Here is a 20586-nt window from a genome sequence, read left to right as displayed (position 1 = left end):
CGTTGTTTCATCCCTACAAAGACCTCCACTATTTTGGAAAAATTAAGTCAGAAATCTAGTCATGGCCAGCACGAGAGGGGAGGGGAATGCATATGGGACTCAGACTGAGCATATTAGTATCATTCCCATTAGTCCTTCTGCCAGTGTGAATCAGTGGGACTGGGTTATGTCTAAGCATCTGCAGCCTGCATGCAGGGCAGGGGTAATCAGACAAATTAAGGTGGGGTTTGCTTTTGAAGGGATGCGCTCAAGTATCCAGAAAAGAATGGAGTAGGAGCAGGCTGGGAGGAGGTGAGAGAGAGGGGCACAGTTTTCCTTCCTCAGCCCCTCTCAGCTTTAAGGGCCAATGCCACCACCCAGTTCTGGAGCCCATCCTGTCCCAAAGCTTCTATCCAGAAGGCCCCATCCCATCTGCCCGTGGAGAGCAGGCTGGATCTCACAGTTGGCAATCCACTTTCTTCCTGGGACCAGGACCCTACACCATGCCTACATTCCATGAATCCTAGACCCTCTCTCCCATACTTTCAGCTCCCCGGGGGGCATCCAGGGCCAAAGAGTTGCCGTACCAGAAGCTTGTTGCTGCCAACCAATCTGATTTCTTTCATGTCTGTGTCATCTTCTCTGGCCTTGTCTGCAAACTCCACCCTCCTCAGAGGCCCAAATTAGACATATGTATTTCAAAGGAAATAAAATCATGATATTGAAGAGATATCTACTCCTCATTGCAGTATTATTCACAATAGGCAAGACATGGAATCAACCTAAGTGTACCTAATGGATGAATACAGGAAAGTGGTATATATGCAGAATGGAATACTATTCAGCCTCAAAAAATAAGGACATACTATCATTTGCAACAACATGGATGAAGCTGGAAGACATTATGCTTAGTGAAATTAGGCAGGCACAGAAAGACAGATACCACAAAATATCACTTATATGGAATCTAAGAAAGTAGAACTCATACAAGCAGAGAGTAGAATAGTGGTTACCAGGGGCTGAGGAGGTGGTGTGTGGGGGAACGGGGAGATGTCAGTTAAAGGGTACAAAGTTTCAGTTAAGAGGACCAAGTTCTAGAGATCTACTGTTCCACACGGTGACTATAGCTAACAATAATGTGTACTTGAAAATTGCTGAGAGTAAATTTTATATGTTCTCACCACAAAACAATAAGTATGTGAGGTGACAGATAAGTTAATTAGCTTGATTTAATATCTCAGTGTGTACATATATTAAAACATCATGTTGTATATCATAAATATATGCCATTTTCATTTGTCAAAAGAATTTAAAAAATAGACTCAAGCATAAGCTCGTGTAACAGGGATCTAAATCGAGCTGCCCTTTCGTTCTTCTTTCTTTTTTCCGCCGAGGAGCTTGAGCAAGGAAGGAGGCCGAGAGCTGCTTCTGTCACCACGGATTTCCTTGGGACAGGCTCTGTGCGCCTGCGCACGGTGGTGGCTCTCCTGAAATCCTGGTGGTGGCGTGGGGCTGGCGTGGCCCCTGCAGGCCTTTGATTGCCAGGCCTTTGATCTCCCGTGCTCCGCTGCTCGCTGCTGGGGCTGATCTCTAACCTGCAGGGACAGAAGAGGAGGTGACTTTACCAGCTCAATCAGTTTTTTGCCTTTGGCTCGGTCCTTTAAAAGAGCGAAAAAGAAACACATCATCTTAATTCCTACTCCATGTACTCTACATGATTAAAGCTTTCTCCCTTCATTTCCACTCTAAAAAGGTGATTCCTTTTGATTGATGACAAATGAGAGATTTCTTTTTCTCCTCTGCTTCATAAAAAAGAAAATGTTATTAGTCAAATTAAATTTACAATTTTACTTCATTTAAAAAAATGACCCATATTCAATAAAATAGAAACATAATATTTCAACAGTGAAGGTAGCTGAGGGATCATCCGGTCTAATCCCTAATTTTACAAGTGGGGAAACTGAGGCACCGAGAGGAAAAGTAACTTTCCCAAAGTTGCCCCAAAGTGGCCTTCACAAATGCTCTGCCCTCCTCGCGGCCCCATGCTCTTTGTACAAGAAGCTCCTTCTCTGTCCCTTAGGGATCTTGTCAGTTTCCTTCTATGCCGCTTTTAGCTAAAGGATTATTGAATCAACGTTTTTCGTTTTTCATTTTGTTTTGTTTTGTTTTTTCCCAGCTGTGATTCCAGACAGGATGCAAAGAGGAGATGTACAGCCTCTTCTCTGGGTTTTATGCAGACTTGCATTAGCCTCTCAAAGCACCGCGTCGACCTTGAAAGGCCACAGGAAGGGGCGAAAAGTATTTCTGAAAAGGCCACATGAGCGCGTCGGGGCTGTGCGCGCGGTCTCAGGAGCCAGCGGCTGGAACGAGGCGTGGGCATCAGAGGCGCGATAGCGCCTGCGCCAGCCAGCCGGTCTCTCGGGGCTGGTGTCCCCAGCGGGGCGCGGGGACGTCCAGGGCGGGCCCAGGAACACGGAGAGAGGAGGCAGCGGGGGTCACCTGCGTGGGGGGAGTGAGGCTGCGCGGAGCTGAGTAGGCATCAGGATGGTGGCTGCTTGCGATACATTTTAAATAAATAGTGCTTTTACAATCGGTGTTTGCCAGTTCATAGCTGTGGCTGTTTGCGGGAGGCTCAAGCAAATGTTTTCACAACCCTTGGGGATCGAGTAATGAGAATCACGTGCAAACGGAATGTGGACGGAGCCACACCTGGGACGCATCTGACCCACGACAGCTAAGAATGTGGGAAAAAGAGCTCGTGCCTTTTGAACCTGGCCTATTTTATGCAAAGATGCATGTCAAAACAAGCAAACAAAACCACACACACAAAGCAACAACAAAAACACCACGGAGTCTGAGGTTTAGGCGTAGTTTTCTGAACAAAAGACAAAAGACTCCACCACACTTAGGCTGAGGAGGAGAGCCGGGAAAGAAAATGCCACAGTCGGAAGGAAAAGGCTGTTTCACTTCTGCTGCACGCGCGGCCCCCCGAGGGGCTATCGTGTTACCTTCGTAATGAAAAGCAGGCACTTTCAGAATGACTTCATAGCAAATGAAAAATGATTCTCATGTGTGCATGGGGCGGGGGTGGAGCATGGGACTCTGGGGGTATTTGTGGCTCCTCCCCTCTCCTGGACCCAGGGTTACCGAGACAGGGGAGATAAGGACGGGATACAGCTGATTTGAACAAAAATGCCACATTCAGATTCTACACTCATCATATACTTGGTTCTCTTTGCTACAAGGATGTGAAAATGCAAAAATAAAGTCTTGATGGTCTTGATTCAAGGAAGTCAGCATTCTAGATTTATTCTGTAACAAATGAGGAGTCACTGAAGATGACATCCTGAGTCAAAAGCTGTCCTTGGCTTGGCAGAAGGAGCCCTTTATGATGACGGGTTTGCTGCTTCTCACAGTTGCCCACCATCACACCTGAACTCAGTTTGCCAAATGAACTCAGTTGACTAAAAGCCCTAAAGTTCGCTGATGCTAATCCCTCTTCTTGCAATCCTCCTCTCCCCCACATTTTCCTGCTCAAAAATCACCTTGTCCTGAGTCCCTTTCTCCGTCATTTTGCCTGGGGCAGGTGCCCTTGTCATTGCCCCGTGTCACGGCATTGATCTTACCTCCTGGAGTTGTGGAAGGAGTTGTCTGCGATACCCACTGGACTCCAAGCTGCTCGGTGAAGGAAGTGTGCCCTTTCACTTTTGACACTCTGGGGCCCGGTCACTCGTGCAGCATCTGGTACATGGTAGGTGCTCCATAAATATCATCGATTGATGGAATCAAAGAATTTCAAGCTCATGGGCTTACAAAGCTCCACCTAATTTTCCAACTTTGGAGGAAGACATTGAAAAAGTGGCTCATAGACAATCTAGCAAAGTAACTGAATCCAAGAAAAAAAATTCTAGGTTCTTCTTCTAGGGCTCAGCATGTCTCTAGAAATCACTGGAAACAAAAGGGTCACTGAACACAAGAAATATGTTTCCTCTCCCTCTATAATCCTACCCATTCATAGCTTAGAGTAAGGTCCACACTTTCACGAAGTTTCCAGTGTCTTGAGTTATTGCTGTCCACAGAACTCTAACGACGATCACTTAAGAGGCCTGGTATGGGCCATGCAACTTCATGGTAGACTTTGCCACACTGTTCAACACCGTTTTGAGTTCGATCCTTGGGGTCCTTACAGTCTGATTGTGGGTCCTACAAGGTAAATGACAATGATAGTTATCAAACTACCAAGATTTCTTGGGCTGATGGCTGACAACACATTTGCAATCCTATAGCTTTATTTCCTGCATTAATGCAAAAGAATAGTAATGGGAAACTTTGGGCACAGTGACAAGTTCTGTGGATAACATAGAACTCTTTTGGTTGTAATTAAAAGGCCAACTTTGATGGCTTATACCAAGAATAAACGAATTTATATACTCACAGAGTTGAAAACTCCAGAGGAAATCTGGGTACAAGCATGGGTTGATTCAGGGGCTTCAGTGAACGCGTCAAAGCTGTCCTTTCCTGTGGCTCAGAGCTCTCTTCTCCTGTTTGCTTTTTTCCCAAACATCGTCTTATGGCTCCAAGGTCACAATATGGACTCCTCCCCAGTCCGTATTGAAAGTAAAAGAAGAGAATGTTTCTTCCTAGAATCTCCTGCTCTAGTCCTGGGACCCTTCCAAGTAGACCAACTTGGGTCAGGTGTCCTCCCTCACCCGCCCCTGTGGCTCTGTAGGTTGAGTGCCCTGATGGGCCAGGCTTGTGACATTCGCTCCATTTCAGAGAATGGGGGTGCCCCCTGGCCCCGTGTCCTACTCCTGAGGAGCAGGCATGTCCCAAGTCACCAAGACAAGGGAGAATGGATACTGGAGTCTAAAAACAATTGATATACACTCTGTAAAGATAAAGATGTGGGCACAACTAGACTATTCCCAGAGCCTATCAAAGTACAGATGCCGCACGTGACCATGCCCCAGGCCAGCTCTGCACACAGTATTCCTTTCTCACTCGGTACTGAAAGTTTGGGAGATGGCCCTGTTATACAGGACAAAATAAGAATGAGTCCTTGATTGGAGTAAAGGGTGAAGGTACTTTCCATATGCATGGGAGATACCTTCCTTTTGAACATCCTTTATAACCCCAGACTATAGCAAATACAAAGAGGATGTGTTCTAATGACTGCTTCTTTGTCCAAATTTCTTGGTTGGAAGCCAAGCAAGGAAATAGGAGAAGATCTAAAGCCAGTGGCTCTGCAGGCAGGCAGCCCTGGGCTGGAATGGGGACTGTCCAGGCTGGAAGGGGCTGGGGGTGAAGGGAGGGGCAGGCCTTTCTGTCCCCAGTGGCCCCTGCAGTTTTATCTGGGAGGGGCATCTATGGGAGGGTCACTCATTCCTTCATTCACTCATCAACCATTTCCTGAGCACCTCCTGTGTACTGGGAATATTTATATTAATAGTACGAAGCATCTTGTATGTTTCCAATCAATATTTGTTGAATAAAAGAAACCTGGGAAACAGCTTTTTATTTCACAATCAAGGTTGAACATGAAAACATCACCGGTTTTTACATTAGTTTTAATGAACTTCTACCCTGGTCTAAATACTGGTTAATCAATCCTTTCCAATTTGAGTGGAGGCATAGGGTGGTTGATAAAAAGAACAGCATTACTAATAGTTAACATTGGAGCTTCCTAGATGCTCTCACGCTAATTTCTCTTGCACCCATTATCCCGTTTTATCCCCTACAACAACTCTGTGACTTGTGACTTCTGTTTATTATCCCCATTTTATAGAAGGGGGAATAAAGGCAATGACAGTTTAACTAACCTGCCCACAATCACAGAGATGTTGACTGATGGAGCCAGGGTCCTCCTAGAAGCCAGTGTGCTTTCAGAGCCTTAGTGCTAGAGGGGCTGGGTGGGCAAGGAGGGGACAGGAACAAGAGGACCAAAGGTCACTGATTTCCTAGCATTGTCTACCAGACAAATTGCTTACATTCAACTGGATCAGGCGGCTTCCAATGAGGGCTTTTGTGTACTCTTTTTTATTGCTGTATTTTAAACTCTTAGTGTTGACATCCAAGTGGTTCAAAGCCAGGTAGACATCAAGAAGAAGGAACTCGAGATGGAAAGGATGGGAGAAGAGACATGGAAAACCTGTTTTCCTCTGACCCTGAAGAGTCTCTCACTGCTCTTTGCCCTCTTGTAGGTCTGTAGTTTCCTTTGCCCTCAGGTGGAGACATGGAAATCCCAACCCAGATATTTACTTTTTAATTTTGTTTTCAGTGAAGCAAGGTGGTGAGTGTGGCCACTGGCATTTTATCATGTCCTGCACTAACGGGGGCATAGAGAATTGGAGAATCGAGCTGTGGCTTTGGAGTGCACTTTCTAGCACTTTCTGGCAGCATGTTTTGCATCACCAGTATACAAATAGAGAGCTTTGCAATGACAGTCGCACCTTCCTGCTATTTCTGTCTAGTTATACCAAAAGAGGCAGAGAGACATTGAGTCAGCCAGAAAGTTGTTAAGAGAAAATTCACACTGAAAGCAGTAGTGATAATGACGTCTCTTTCTGTGTTTATTTTATTGAAAACAAAAAGTGTAAGAGAATGCCCCTCCGAGGCAAGCTGTCAGCGTAGTTCTCATAGCCATGTTGTTGCCAACACAACAACTAATGACAGCCAGGACTTGGCTTGGGTTAGCCGTTTCTGAAGCCCGCGAGCTCTGCCATGTACATTTGGCCATTATTTGGGAGTAGGCTGAGAAGTTGCCACGTGCTCTGTTAGAGTTGCTGTTCCTAGAACTGTTAGGTTTCCATGTGGATTCCAAAATAATCTGTAGCATTTCACTGCTTGGAAGAAACTTGGACTTCTTGTTATGGATGGGTGTGAGCCTAAATGTCCCCATGCTTGGGCAATGACAGAACTGGACCTAGAATCGGCGCTCTGTCTGATGCCCACCTTCTCTCCACTGGGAGGCCAATGCTTGGCCGAACTGCCAGGCCCCACCTTTCAAGAAGAAGGACAGGGACCCCTGCCTGATCGCTGTGCCCCTCAGCCAGCTTTAACCAAGAGACCTCCTTTTATTATAGCTTTAGGTAAATGTGCTGAGGCCTTGGTGGCCGCTGCTTTGTCTCAGAAGCACTCCTTGGCCCTGAGTTGGGTCTTCAGGTAAGGTCTTCAGATCCACTTCGGCCTGGGGATGAAGGAAGCCCAGGAATGGAACTTTCACATTTTAATGAGATTTTCATAACATTCACATTTTTTTCACTTAAAAGTTATGAGATTTTTGTCCTTCCTACTTTTTTGGAATTAATATTTTATTTTATGCAATGGTAGTAAGAATAGATTATAGATGTTTTTGAGCGAAGATACTTGGCAACAAAAATGTTCATTACCAGAATATGCCTATTTTGACATTCTACTGGTTCATGAAAATCCCAGAGTCTTGGAACCCCTGCTCCAACAGAAGGAGGAGGCAAGGCGATGGGGCTGTTAAGAGCAAGGGCTGAGCAGTTGCACTGACTCCCACCACCGGCCTGAGAACATTGAGAATGCCACAGTATCTTTTTTCTTACTATTCTTTAGACTTGCTATTGCATCAGCTGGAATGGATAGTTCGGTGGCATTATTTATAGAAAATACTTTCTCAGAAGGTCTGGCATATAGTAAGTATGTCACAGTACATGTGAAAGAGCATTATTATTGATCCCTATAAGATTTCTGCATGCAATCAAGATTGGCATTCTTGTAACTCTCTCTTTCTAACTGGCCCTGGTCAAACAATTAATGTTCTGGAACCGGCTTTATGAGTACAGTGATGTGGAGATGCAAAAACATCAGTGACTAGCTGAGAGCCCTGACTATTTCTGAAACAAAATCAATTTACCAGAATAAAAGATCTTTTCTCCCCAAACCCTCAAGCCAACTGAGGGATTATCTTCTGGTTCTCAAGAGTCTTGGGTAAACAATTGGAGTTACAGCCAAATTTCATTCTTTAAAAGAGATAGATGAAAAATGAAATTTTATCAGAGAGAGTTTTAAGATTCTTAAATTGCATCTAGCAGAGGTAATTCTGGGAAGTTGGCCGTGAGTGGGCACCTCTGATGCCCTTCTTGTCTAATGCCCTTCCGATCGCCTGCCATCTGTCTTGGGTTTGCAAGTGGGCAGGACCAGATGCGTGTGACCCTTAGGCTCTGCCAAGGGTCAGGTGCAGGACTTTGGCCCACTGAGTAGGCGCCTAGGTGTTTGGGTGAGGGCTGTAGACTTGCACAGTCCTTGGAGACCTGTGGCTCCGGACAGTGTGTTGTGCCTCCCTTGTGCATAATCCTAAGAGGACCTCTGGGCCTCCCAGGTGGCAGAACTGTGGGAGAAGGTGCCTAGTGCATTAAGTTTCTACCTCCCCCGAGGCTAGGCAAAGGCAGATCTTTCTGCTGAGCACCGCTGGGGGAAGAGAGGCTTTCTTCTGATGCCACACACAAGACTGACACCCTGCCAGCAGGAACCCGTACCTCCAACTACTTGTGAGGTTGCTACGGCTCAAGGTTCCCCATCCATCTGTCCTGAGTCTTGAGGATGAAGAGAAACAGATTCAGGCAAAGAAAATTTACAGGGTAACTCCTTAGAGGAAGAACAAGTTGAAGTCCAAGGACAGGTGGCTGGAAGAGACAAATAAATTACAACTTGATCAATAAAAATAATACAAAATGAGATATTTTAGAATGAGAAAACTAATTTTTTAAATTTATAAATTCAGTAGATCAGTGAAAAATGTATAATACTGTTAAGGAAAAAGAAGTATTGGTCTTCAATATCAGATGAAAGAAAGACTTCAAAGAGCAAAGGCACATACAGAAGTTTTAATAGAAGAGAGGTGGTTGATAAATTAGTAATAAAACTGTCATTGATCATTAATGTAGAGAAAATGATGCCTTGTTAGGCTCGAGTTAGTTGATGCAGTGTTCTTCTCTTGGCGAGTCAGGTAAGTGGTGGGGCGTGCAGCAGACTTCCTGGAAACACAGAAGGATATCGTAGTGCTACATGTAACTCAAATGTCAGGTGGTTATCTCGGAGCAAGAATGTATCCATCACTTCGCAGTAGAAAAGGCAGGAGCCAGGTATGCAAAGACAGGTATTGCTCCCTTTTCATGCTTGATCTTGTTGTTCTTTTCATTAACATGGCAGGCAGAGCCCACTGACAGACATGAGCAAAATGTTTTGGCTCGATGCCAACAAGAGGGAAACGTTGGCTAGGTATTAAAGAACCTTTTAAACAATGAGTTGTTGAAAAACTAGAATGTATCATCTCAGTTGCTGGTTGAATACCATCCCTTTCAATGTTCAAAGGAAGAGCTGAAAATATTGTTAAGTGCAGTCATTGGCTTCTGAATGCCAGCTGCCAAGGTCATAAGCTCCCTTGCTTGGAAAATAATACACTCCTGGAATGTGACTTTGGCAGTGTTCTCAATGTTGTACTGGGCTCACTACAAAGTTTATTAACATATTGTCAGCCACTTGATCTAGCTATGAGTTTTCTTAAATCTAATTTTTGCATGGTTGCTAAAATAGATGGTGCTTTGGGATGTCTCTCTCTGGAAGGGATAGAGTGTGATCCCTGTGTGGGAAGAGGAGTGCACATGGGTGCTGTGGGAGAGACTGCTAGCTGTCCACCAAACTTGTCTTGCCCATCTTTATGCCAGTTAGACCGTAGCTCCCAGCTCCTGTAGTTAGGTGTGGCCATGTGACTGAGAACTCTCTATGGAACTGGAACAGAACAAATGTGCACCATATCTAAACTTGGCCCATAAAATTTTCACATTTATGTACCTTCCAGCCCTTTTTCATGCCTGCTGGCTGGATGCCAGTGACTCTGAGCATGTAAGGGAGAGCAGGACTCTAAGATGGCAGGAGCCTAGGGGAGGAGAGCCGCTGTTCACCAGACCCACACGTGTTGCCTGTTACATCTGCAAGGATCAACAATTGCTGTGCCAAGTCATTGACATTTTAGCGCTTGTTCGCTACAGCAGCTAGTAATGTCCTAAGATAGAAACTGGTGACTTGGCTATTGTACATGCTCTAAAATTGTACGTGCAAATTTTGTCTTGCAACATTTGAAAATACTTTTCAAACACACATATCAATTATATGTTACCTAAAGGCAGGCTGTGTTTTTTTCTTCCCAGTGTGTCTTTGCATTTTCACATCCCTGTCCCCTCTGACTCACAGAATCAAATACTTGGTTGGAAAGAAACCTTGGGCATACCTCATTTAACCGACAGTGTTTGAATGTCTGCCACATTGGGGACCTGCACTGGGCTGAGGGATACAAAGGCAGCCCCTCTCCTGCTGTCTGGCACTTGTCATTGGACTTCAGCCCAACATTCTTCTGTGACATAAACCCAGGTAAGAGTCAGCCTTGACCACCTTCAATGATAGAGGACGCTGTCCCTTCAATAGTTACCCATTTGATTGTGAAATAACAACAATAATATGAATATCTTCCTAACATTGACTATTAATCCTTCTTTAATATCTGCTAATTAGATCCATCTTTAAGAGCCACCTAAAAGTTGGAGACATTTTTTCTCCCCATTAAGATTTCTCTTCTTCAGGCAAACATACTGAGATTCTCTTCTCATTCCTAATTTGACTTGGCTTTGAGGGCCTTCCCCATCTCCAGCGGCGACATTCCGTATGTCCCTGCCTATTATTTTAGTTGCATCAATCACTCTCACACACTAGTGCGCCAGGATGCCAGGTCACAGGCTGTCCCCTGTGTTTTCTCTGCCCCAGCCCAGGCCTCGCCTCTCAGTCTCCGGGCACTACTGTAACCATCTAGCTGTTTTGTTTTTTTCAAATGTTTGTTCCCAATTCCTGATCTTCCACTTTTGTCTTCTCCAATCATCCACTCCTCCTTCCTTGACAAACTAAATTTCCAAAAGCCCTGATTTCATGGTCTTACTCCTTTGCATTGCTTACCCATGTGCTGATTTCAACCTGTAGCTTCCACGCATAAAAACCTTCAGTGGCTTTTTAGTCTCTATAACTTTGAGTCTGGATTCCCCTTTCTGGTTTCCCAGTGTCCCCCTGAGCATTACGAGGAGGGCCTTGGTGCTCAAGCCTGCTAAGGAGCTTGGATTTTGTTCCACCGGCCTGTGCTTCCCACTGAGGGAGTGTCCTGCGACCCAGGCAGAGCCCTGGGTAAGAGAATCAACAAGGTAAATGGCACACAGTGTCACGGAGCATCAGTTTTTACTTCAAAATGTAGGAAAGGAACTTTAATATTATAAGATATAAGATGGCTTAATGTAATATCTTGTAATGGTCACATAACTATTTAATGTGGCATGAGAGAATTTAGAGAAAGTGTGTTTTTGAAGACGGCTGATTCAAGCCTTATCCCCAGTTATATATTCAGTCCTTTATTTCTTTGGACATTTCAAAGCTACAGCGCAGTGTTTTTCAAACTGCTGGTCATGACCCATTTGTGTATGTATGAAATAAATTTAGTAGGTTTCAACCAGAATTTTTTTTTAAACAACAACAAAAAGTGGAATGGAATGGAACAGAAAGGAGAGACACAGAGCAGAGTGGAATGGAATTGCTCAGACACCCAGAGTCCATCGGCATGAGTGGCTCAGAGTTGTTTGATTCGGTGGCTCACAGATGTTGTTAGGAACCCAGGTGTCTCCTGTCATCCGTGGTTTTGACATCCCCTGAAGGCTAGTGTCCTCCAGTTCTCTCAACATGCTAGGTACCTACTTATTTTGTCCAACAAGAGAGAAATCTTGGCTTGTTGATTTTGTTTTAAGAGTAAAAAGAATCTTCTTGGGGTTTGTTTTCAAGAATTTGGTCTCAATCAGTGCTGTCCTTGAGCAGAGATAAATTTCCTCCATAAGGGATGGAAGTAATGGATACTGTGGAGTCCCACCCAGTGTCTGCTGGCACAGCAACGGCTGTGCTGTGCAGTACAGATGGCAGGGAGCAAGGCTGGGAGAAGGGGACCATTTAAAAGGTCATGAGTGTCTCCCATCCGGGAGTGTCCGTATCCTTTCTATCTTTCAAAGGCTGGCTTACAACCCACTTTCTCAGTGGATTCTTTTCACGCTGCTTCCCCTGGTACTGCTCCTCCCTTGTGTGAATTCCTGCTGTTTATGATCCGAGCCATTTGAGCACGTCTGTGTCCTGGCCCTTCTGTTTTCTTATAAGACGCATGATGGCAGAAACCATGCTGCCTACTTCTCTGTGCCGCAGACGGCGCTGGACCAGGCGTTTTGATTGATTGAGTCTTGTGAATTATCTTTTCTGACACTGGTAGAATGTCAGAAACTTAACATACTTAAAATTCTCCAGGGACTGGGCAGGACCATGACAAACTTAGTTGCCTCAGGTAGCTCCCTCTAAGGGTGGACATCATTGTAAGCAAGTTGGTCTTTGAGTTTAAACAATGTAAACGCTCCCCTCCCTTTTTTTGGCCATGGCTGCTAACCAGGTATAATCTCCCTCAGTTCTTCTGGAAGATGAAGTTTCCATCGAATCCATTTGACAGGAAACATGGATGAAGAGCAATGTGATGTTAGTTTGGAAGGCACAGTTGTGGATACTACCAACTAAGAGTTTGGAAGGTATTGTAGAAGCCATGAACATATTGAATTTACATTTCTTATGGTATGATAAACCAGGTCTGTGCAGAATAGTGTTTAGTGGGACCTGAAATCTCAACACAAATACTCTACTTAAAGTCAGACATATATTTACTCTATCAGGAAAATTTTCCATTAAGACACATTTTGGATTTTGTGGCCACCCAAGTTTAGTTAGAATGGATATGCAGGTACGTTATCAACGTGTCACTGGATCATCTACTTCCATCTGTTGGAATCCAAGTTCTAACAAAGAGAGGAAACTTGGCTTTCAGGGAATTAATGATTTCCCCTGTGAGGAGTTATAATCAGGAGATCTTGCCTTTGCGCTCGTGTGTGAACCAAAGTCCAGCGTTTCTTCCTCTCTAATCCTTTACAGCCTTTGCTTTGATCAAAGTAAGCTTATGTGAGTTCCAAAGATGGGTTCTGTAGAAAGGAAAAACAAAATGCTTTAATTACTTATCATTTACAAGGCACTGTCAATTAATCCGGTCAAGTTTGTGCAAATTTTATTGCTTAGCCAAATGTTAAAGGGAAAACATTTTTTGTTAAAAGAAAGATGCTAGATGCATCCGAGACACTTGACACAATTGGTACATTTTTGGGGGGAATATATTATTATCTATATTCTGTTTTCTCTCAAAGATCAAAGGATTTTGCTAACTGATTAGTGAATGAGGAGAACATATAAAATAGAGCATAAAAATGTGTGCTTCTTACATCTTGTGTTCCATAGTTTTTTTTTTTTAGAGAGACAGAGGGAGTGAGATTGATTGATTCAGTTGATACCATTTGACATAAATCCAATTCCACTTCTGTAAGTCAGAAAGATAAGGAAGACAAGGAACACCTAGAAAGTAACAGTTGCTAACATTTATTGAACACATGGTCTGTGCTAAGCACTTACTTGCACTATCTCTGTTAATATGAGAACTCTTCAGAGAGATCCACGCCTGTATATTTGGGATATCCCACAATAAATATGTGCCTTAATTTATTTAATCTTTCCTACTATAAATAAACATTTTAGTATTTTCTACATTTCATCATTACAAATGAGGCTGTCATAAACATCATTGTTCACTTCTGTAGGAGTCATCCCAGGTCATATACTGAGAAATGGAGCTGCTATGTCATAGGACATGTGGTTTTAAACATTTCAATACATACTGCCAAATCACAGTCCTCACCACATCATTGTCTAGGTTTTCTTCAATCATATTTGATATTTTCATACTTAATTTTTTTTTTCCAATCCAGTACATAAATTGCTATCTCATCATTGCTCCCAGAGATATGGTAGATCAAAATTTTGGAGAAATTCTAGAAGAGCATACTTCAGAATGTTGGAAAAAATATTATAACTAATAAAACCAAAAACCTCTTTTTGAATGCATGGCTGAACTGCCAAGAAAATCAGAAAATTCTTTAGAGACTAGAAACAAACAGAAAATGTGAACCCATGGGTAAGTGAGCTTGTGTTTTCTCTGGGTGTACGTCTCAGTCATAGGTGGCATCCAGCTTGGGTTTTAATGGGTCACATGCTCAGGGACCAGAGAAAAAAGAAACGAGCGAGACCCTCCACCAATCAGAAACCACTAACAGGCCACTTCCTTCATGTGAGAACTAGAGAAAAAGTCCCGGCCCAGCAGAGGGATATGTTAGAGTAACTGCTTTGCTCTTGACTCAGAGTACAGCAGGTAAAAGGAAAATAACCACATTTAAAAATCACTAAGCATCCACAGATGTTAAAAAAATAACAACAGAATACAACAAACAACACTATACACATATAAATAACTTAGATGAAATGGACCAATTCCTCAAAAACCACAAAATCTCAAAACTCACTCAAGATAAAAATGGATAATCTATACTTAAAGAAAGTGAAGTCACAGTTAAAAATCCAAAAATATAAATCTTCAGGATCAGACGGTTTCACTGGTGGTTTCTTCCAAACATTGAGGGAGTGACACAAATTTTATAATTTCTTCCACAAAATAAAAAAAGAGGAAAAACATTCTAACTCATTTTATGATGCCTGACTTACTTTAATAGCAGAAGTAAACAAAGACAGTACAAAAAAAGAAAACCACAGGCCAATATCTTTATGGAACATAGATGCAAAAGTCCTTAATATACTAGTAGTAAATTAAATCCAGCAATATGTGAAAAGAATAAAACATCACAACCAAGTGGGGTTTTTTCCAGGAGTGCAAAGCTGGTTCAATACTTGAAAATTAATGTAATTCAGATATAAACAGTGTAAAGCACAAAAATCAGTGATCATATTAATTGATGCAGAAAAAGCATTTAACAAATTTCAACGCTCATTTATGATTAAAACCCCTCCGTATGCCATGGACAGAAAGAGGTAGGCGATGTAAGAAGGAATGCTAAGCAAAGGAAAATGTCAAACATCTGCATAAAGCTAAATAATCACTGGCTAAAATAGTGACAATAATGTCTAATTTTTGGATTAACAGTTCAAGATAGCACTAAAATATAAAAAAACAATTTTAGGCCGGGCACGGTGGCTCACGCCTGTAATCCTAGCACTCTGGGAGGCCGAGGTGGGCCGATCGTTTGAGCTCAGGAGTTCGAGACCAGCCTGAGCAAGAGCGAGACCCCATCTCTACTAAAAATAGAAAGAAATTATATGGACAGCTAAAAATATATATAGAAAAAATTAGCCGGGCATGGTGGTGCATGCCTGTAGTCCCAGCTACTTGGGAGGCTGAGACAGGAGGATCGCTTGAGCTCAGGAGTTTGAGGTTGCTGTGAGCTAGGCTGACGCCATGGCACTCACTCTAGCCTGGGCAACAGAGTGAGACTCTGTCTCAAAAAAAAACAAAAAAAAAAAAACAAAAAAGAAAAAAAAAACAATTTTATATAAATTGAGAGTGGAGGGATTGTAATGAGAACATACTAAGCTTCTTGTATTATTCAGATGTTGATAAATTTAGACTTTGTGAAGTCAAATATGCAGTTTAAAATTTCTAGAGCAGTCACTGAAAGGATGGCAACAAAGTGTCTAATTTTTGTATTAGCACAGGAGAACAAGGAGATAAGGAGAAAAACAATCTAAAACAATCTAAAATAACCGAAGGAAGGCAAGACAGGTAATGATAATTATGGTAACAAAACAGCAACTACCATAAAAGTGAACAAAAACAAATGGACAATGAAGAAAGAACAAACAAAAAATGAAAAATAATATTACAGAAATATGTCTTAGTAAGCCAGGTTGTAGCATAAACTACCCACATCTATCTCAGTAGGCCTAGGTCACAATAACAAATGTTTATTTCTTTCTCACTCTCCACGTCCATACTGTGAGCTCACTTCAGTTCCAGCCTCACAGAGCAGCCTCTGTCCTGAACGTGGCCAGCTGTGGCGACAGAGGGAAACAAATGCGCGCTCCATCGGGTGGGCGGGAGGTGTACCCTCCTTCAGGAAATCCTCCTTGAGGGATGGAAAACAGCATTTCTGGTGAATCCAATCTACCACACAATAAATTCAAATATATCAGAGATCACATTTGATGTGAATATATAAACTCTCCAGTTAAAAGATCACCAGAAATATTTTTTAAAAAGCAATTTCTGTGTCTTTTATAAAAGTTCTACCTCTAATTTAAAGATATAGGGGGACTGAGAGTCATAAGATGCAAAAAAAAAAAAAAAAAAAAAAATTAGTTACAGATGAATAGTAACCTAAAAAAAATCCCAAAGCAAACAAACAAACAAACCAACCCCGCAAAAAACTGGAACAGCCATATTAACATAAGGCTAAATAAGCTTTAAGCCAAGAAAAATCAGTAGAGAGTCACTATGCACTGACAAAGGTTAAATTGTAAATAATTATAGGCATTTCATTACATGCATTTAAAATATTAATATTTAATGCTAAAACTGATAGAACTACAAAGAGAGATTTGTAAATTAACCATCATAGTACTAACCAACAGACGAAATAAAGCAAGATAGCAGACTGTGGTATATGTATACCATGGAGTACTACTCAGCCACAAAAAACAGTGATGATCTAGCACCTCTTGTAGTATCCTGGATAGAGCAGGAGCCCATTCTACTAAGTGAAGTATCACAAGAATGGAAAAACAAGTACCACTGTACTCACCATCAAATTGATACTAACTGATCAACACTTATGTGCACATATAGTAGTAACATTCATCGGGTGCCAGGCAGATGGGAGAGGGAAGGAGGGGATGGATATATTCACATCTAATGGGTGCAGTGCACACTATCTGGGGGGTGGACGTGCTTGAAGCTCTGACTCGGGCGGGGCAAAGGCAATATATGTAACCTAAACATTTGTACCCCTGTAATATGCTGAAATAAAAATAAATAAATAATAAAAAGGTAGTAGACTTAAATATCTTAATTAATAAGTGGTTGTAATCATGAGTGAGTACATGTATACATATATATCATATAAAATACTAATGGATATATATAAAATATTGAAATCACCTTCTCAACTACACATAGAAAAATGACCATATACTAGACCATAAGAAGTCTTAATTACATTTGAGTGATGGTTATTATTCAGAACATACTGCAACAATTTAGAGATAAATGACAGAAAGATAACTAGAATAGCTCCTTATGTTTGGAAATTATGAAAAAGTTCTAAATCCTTCATAGGCCAAAGAAGCAACCATAATGGAAATCAGGAAATTCTTAGATGTGAAAGATAATGAATCTAGTGCATATAAAAACCTTTGAGATTATTCCCAAAAATGACTTTTTGGTTTTTTAGTTTAAGAGACAGAGGTCCCACTCTGTCACCCAGGCTGGAGTGCAAATAATATATTTTATATATTTTACATATTATTAAAATATATTAGAACATGCTTTGTTATATGGAGAGTTGTTTCCATTTCCTGGGGCTGCCATAGCAAAGTACCACAGATGGGGGGTTTCAAACAACAGAAATTCATTCTCCCGTGATTATGGAGGCTAGAAGTCCCTAAATCCAGATGTGATCAGGGCCATGCTCCCTCTGAGACTCTGTGTAGAGTCCTTTCTTGTCGTGCCCTATGTGTCAAGGGCAGGGCTGGCAGTGCTTGGCCGTCCTGGGCTTGTAATTGCAAAGCCCCAGTCTCAGCCTCCATGTTCACATGATTTTCTTTTCTTATAGCTTCATATTCTCTTCTTATATGGATACTAGTCATATTGGATTAAGGGCCTACCCTGCTCCAGTATGATCTCATCTTGACTAATTATATCTGCAATGATTCTATTTCCAAATAAGTTCACATTCTGAGGTACTTGAGCATAACATTTCAAAATATCTTTTTCTGGGGAACACAATTCAACCCATAACAAGAGTCATAGCGTGTTTATGAATAAATATCATTTTTCTGTTTATGGGCATCTATCCCAATTTTTATAATGCAATTCCAATAAAAATTCAAACAAAGTTGATTTTAGAATTTATATGAAAGATCTAATAGCCAAGAACAGTCAAAAAAATCCTTATGAAGAAGAACATGGCAGGGCTTGCTTTACCAGAAATCAAGACATGTTATACAGTGATAGAAGCTAAGATGGTGAGATACTGGGCAGAATTAGATGAATGAGATAGAACAGAGTACCCAGAAACAGACCCACACAAATATGAAAACCTTATTTTTGACTGAGATGACATTGCAAATCAATGAAGAAAAATGGAATTATTAAATAAATGCTCCTGGAAAAATATACGCATGTACAAAAAAATTTAAAATGGATCCTTACCTCATACCATATCAAAAACCAATTCCATGTAAATCAAGGGTTTAAAAGTGTAATATAAAACATTAAGATTATTAGAAGAAAGTAGAGAAGAATATTTTTATTACCTTAGGGCTAGGAAAAGACCTTAAATGAGCTATAAAAAGCACATAGAAAATTAATAACTTTCACTATATTAAAATTTCTGCTATTAACCATCAAATGTATTCTTTCTTCCCATTTCCTGCTTTCAACAACCTAATAAATTCTAGGCTTATGGGATTCAACGGTGAAGAATGCAGACAGTGTAATGGGGAAAAGATATATTTGGCAAATAATTTCAATTTTTGCAGTATTATGAAGGAAAACTGGAGGGGGCCCAACTTGCCTGGAGCATCAAGAAAGGTCTGTGTGACATAAAAGGTTGAGTGGGAGGAAGTCGAGGGAGGGGAGGTGGGAGGAATAGAATGTTCTTGGCTGAGGGGAGAACACACTCAAGGCTCTGAGAAGCTAGAGTGGGGCCATGTGTACGTACACACTGTGGGGTTGAAGTGAAGAGAGCCAAGGGGCGGAGAGGAGGAAAGTGAAAAGGAAAGAGTGACAAGACCTTATCAGGCAGGGTCTTGTGGTCTGTATTTAACATTCTGACCCTTGCCCCAAAGTGGTGGGAAGCCATGTTTTTTTAATCATAGGAATGAGATGATCAGATTGGCAATTTTCAAACGGCACTCTAGGTGGTATCTGGAGAGCAGAGAAGAGATGAGTGGATGTGGGAAGAACATACAGCCCTTTTCCTATTTCCTTTTCATTTCCATGTGTTCTCTTTTCCATTCCATTAGACGCCTTTCCCCAACTGTGTTTTATCTAGGGAAGTAAGGAAGCTATATATATAAAATAATGGTATTAATTATACTCACAACAATAGTTAATATTTATAGAACACTTAACACACGTCAGAAATAGTTCCAAACCCTTCACATATGTTGATCCTTTTGACCCTCTGTTTCACGGGCTGGACACTTGGGATCCTCATGCTGCAGAAGAAAGTTTGTCACTTGCCCAAAGTTGCCCAGAAGCTGGGAGGTGAGACTGGGTTTAGAGTCTTAGCTCTTAACCACTATGCTAGATTGACCAGAATAAGGAGAAATAATAACGTAACTGTTTGAATGCACTCTTTTGGAACCATTCTCAAACTCAACTAAGATCTAATGAACCTAAAATGCTCCCTGGTATGATCACAGAGATCAGGGAGGGGATGACAAGGTCCAGTGTGGCCCAGCCTGCGTGGCTGACTTGGCACTGAGACACTGCCATCATCACCCAATAGCCTCTTTCAGACACTCAAATAAGCACTGAGATGGACTCAGCAGAGGATCTGTTTGTGAGTCCAGTTCTATCTAGGAAAATCAGATTTATCATCTTTCCTTGACTGTACCAAAGGTTGATCGGACCTAGAATGTTCCCCACCCACTTCCTTCAGCCATTCTGATGCTTGCAGGGTGAGACTCGAGGGCTGAGGCCAAGGCTGAGACTGTGGAGGTGATCTCCATGACAGCCATGGTTTAGACATTGACTGCGTCACACACCTGCAAATGCACTAGCACATAATTTTAGCCACGGAAATAATCACATTCCTTCTGTGAACATGGTTTCCCTAAGGAAAGACCCCGTCCTTTTGGAAGAGTTGTCTCAAGCCACATCCCAGGAAGTTAAGGATCTGTTTGGATTTACAGCCACTGCCTTGCAGCCTACACACCCTCTGGGCATCTGCACAGCATCCATGAGATTCCCTAAGGCTAGGAGGGTTCACTGTGAGAAACTTCAGGCTAGGGTGGCTGTAGGAAAGAAACCACATTGTAAACATGGGAATGGGAGCACTTCTTGCAGTGGCTGTTGTTTTAACATGTTCTTTGTTAGTGTAGCTCCTTTTCTTTCACTGTTATTTTTCACTTCTCTCTGTCCATTGTCAGCAGGGTTGCAGTTAGGGGTCCTTTCTATGAACTGCCTCTGAGTAGCGCTGGCGTCAGCCATGCTGTCTGTTGTGATTCCAAGTACACATGATCATTGACGGGAGGCCAAGGGCTTAGGAATGGATGGCCAGGAAAAACAGTTACAAAACACACTAAGCAACGTCATTCCATTTCTCTTGGACAGATCTCTGAAGGTACAAGCGACTCTGCCTTTCTCTGAATGTCTTATGATGCGAACAATAGGAGTGTGCGACCATTGCT

General features: G+C 42.1%; 1 non-coding gene across 1 annotated transcript; it reads right to left on the bottom strand.

The window, feature by feature from the left end:
- Positions 1 to 2153: 2153 nt before the first annotated feature.
- On the bottom strand, positions 2154 to 2262 carry LOC138389012 (small nucleolar RNA SNORA26). The gene has a single exon (XR_011234456.1). It is a non-coding gene; the product is annotated as a small nucleolar RNA SNORA26 (small nucleolar RNA).
- Positions 2263 to 20586: the final 18324 nt, after the last annotated feature.

Source organism: Eulemur rufifrons, chromosome 7, assembly GCF_041146395.1.
Source record: "Eulemur rufifrons isolate Redbay chromosome 7, OSU_ERuf_1, whole genome shotgun sequence".
In the NCBI taxonomy this organism is placed as follows: domain Eukaryota; kingdom Metazoa; phylum Chordata; class Mammalia; order Primates; family Lemuridae; genus Eulemur; species Eulemur rufifrons.
The sequence above is the reverse complement of the archived record's forward strand: the minus strand, read 5'-3'. Positions and strand labels throughout refer to the sequence as shown.